Consider the following 2,683-nt stretch of genomic DNA (forward strand, 5'->3'; position numbering starts at 1 on the left):
GAGTGGCATCTTCCTGTGTGAGGGGATGGGTTTCCCAAACCATGATCTGAAGAGCTGGGGAGCTGCCTCTGGGCCCTCTCCAGCCTTGGCCCTTTCTCCTCACACTATTTAAAAATCATTGAACATGTCCTTCCTGCTATCTCACACACTCGTCTCTACCCTTACCAGAACACAAGTGTGCTTAAAGACCCTGGAGGGGTCCTCCTGTTATCCGCTGCTCTTGGAGATTGGAAAGTAGCAAGGGCTGAGTTGAAACTGTCAATATTTTATTTGGAATTTTGGTTCTGGCGAGTTCCCACCTCTATTTTCCAGTCTTACGCATTCAGGTATACATTCAATATTCATCTATTTCTGGACATGTACACAGACCTTAGTTATCTGCACAACTCTTGGCACATGGTGGACTCTCATTAAATGGTTGGAACTAAACAAGCTTCCAAACTCAAGTGGAAGACTGATTAGAAATCCATTATTTAATAGACATAATGTGCAATGGGAGGCAAACTGAACACAGACCAACCTCTTTTGTTTGGGGGGGTGGGAGTAGAGGGAGCTGAGGGAGAATTCCAAGATGGCGGGGGTAGTTAAGAAGGAGTACAGGGTTTCAGCTTTGACAAGTGGTGTTGACACTGGGTTTGTGACGCTACTAAGCTTCAGGGGTGGAGTGTGGGCCAGATGGTGGCATGGGTGGGGGGGGTTGGAGCATGGCAGTAGGCTGATAGGAGGTGTGGGGCAGAAAAATAGGGTAACATGGAGACCCACTAAATCATCTTGAAATAGAATTGGAGGGAAGAGAGGGATGCAGATTTCTTGTATTGAGTTTCTATACTTGTTACTAACATATTACATTGGCAAAGGATATCATATCTCACACAAAAGGAGGTAAATAGATCAGAAAAGTGTGGACCATTGCTAGCAATCAACCAATTGCAAATGAAGGGAAGCTGTTCAATTAACCCGCTGGTGCTGGGGAAGCTGGTACAGACAATGTGAGTTAGTAAAACCCTTTAGAGAGCAACCTTGACAGGGCAGTTGAGAATCAAAAGACAGACAAACTTGGTTTTCTTTGGTATAGACAAAAAGTGGAAGGGAACATACAGAAAAAAATTTTTTGTTGTTAGGGAGTTAAGATTTTAGGTTTGTTTATTGTTGCAAAAAATTGTTTCTTTTTGTTATCAAAAACTCATCCTTGGAGCATCCCTGTTCAGCTGCCTCAGTTTGCCCAACCCCTTGTTCACTCTTTTCTGCCTTTCTTCAAAACCCTTTTCTGTCTGGACAGTTTTGCACCTCTGACCCTGGAGCTGCTCAGTGTCACTGGAGAACACTGTCCACCTGGACTGATTGACAGGAGAAGAAAGTAATATGAGTTACCTGGTCTCACCCGGCCCTGTCCATTGCTTGCCATCGTGTTCTCTAAAAACTCCTTGTCCCCTCCCCTACCAATCCTTCCTTAGCCTTTTCCACTCTCTTCAAACCCCATCCCAATTCTGGAACTCTCACTCTGTAAGCAGCCTTGAGACTGTTCAGTGTGCTCCGTATTCCCACCATTCTACCTCTGCATTTCCCATCTCCACCCTTTCACTGTGTGGCTCCCATTGCCCACAGGGGGTTTCATCGCCTTTCCTTCAGCTTCCCAACATAGACTTGAAATCTATCAGGAGCAGAATGCAGATAAATTATTTTCTTTTCACTTGGTCATATAAGCATATTATAGTACAAGACACTTGGCTTCTGTCTTATAGATTTTATTTGTTTAGGACTGGGAAACAAGAAACTTTAAAAATAGCCACATACATGTCATTACATACATACATACATACATACATGTTTCCTGGCCTTTGTTTTTGAGATATAAAAATGATGAGAATTTTACGTTTCCCCAGTATGTAGGCACACTATTTGCTAGTTAAGCATGACAGAACTCAAACCTCAAAAACGATCCGTATTTGACCATCGAGAAATAATTTAATAAGACAGTCTTACATAGGGGCGCCTGGGTGGCTCGGTTGGGTGTCCGCCTTCAGCTTAGGTCATGATCCCAGAGTCCTGGGATCGAGCCCCGTGTTGGGCTCCCTGCTTGGTGGGGAGTCTGCTTCCTTCTCTCCCTCCCCTGGGCCCCGCTCATTCTCTCTCTTGCTCTCTCTCAAATAAATAAAATCTTAAAAAAAAAAAAAAAGACAATCTTACAGAGACTCTCTCTCCTTCATGGAATCTTTTTTTTAAATATTTTATTTATTTATTTGAGAAAGACAGCCAGCGAGAGAGGGAACACAAGCAGGGGGAGTGGGAGAGGAAGAAGCAGGCTCCTATCGGAGGAGCCTGATGTGGGGCTCGATCCCAGACCACCGGGATCATGCCCTGAGCAAAAGGCAGACGCCCAATGACTGCGCCACCCAGGTGCCCCTCCTTCATGGAATTTTGACGTGTGTTTTTTCATGGAATCTTCCTGAGTTTTTTTGAAGATTTTATTTATTTATTTAGAGAGGGAGAGCAGGGGGAGGGGCAGAGGGAGAGAGAGAATCTCAGACTCCGTGCTGAGCACAGAGCACAATATGGGACTGGATCCCGTGACCCTGAGACCATGACCCAAGTCAAAATCAAGAGGCAGATGCTCAATGGACTGTCACCCAAGAGCCCCTGGAATCTTGGTTCCAGTATCTTTTCCTTTGCCATACCAAGATTT

This window comes from Ursus maritimus, unplaced genomic scaffold, assembly GCF_017311325.1.
Source record: "Ursus maritimus isolate PB19 unplaced genomic scaffold, ASM1731132v1 scaffold_22, whole genome shotgun sequence".
Taxonomy (NCBI): domain Eukaryota; kingdom Metazoa; phylum Chordata; class Mammalia; order Carnivora; family Ursidae; genus Ursus; species Ursus maritimus.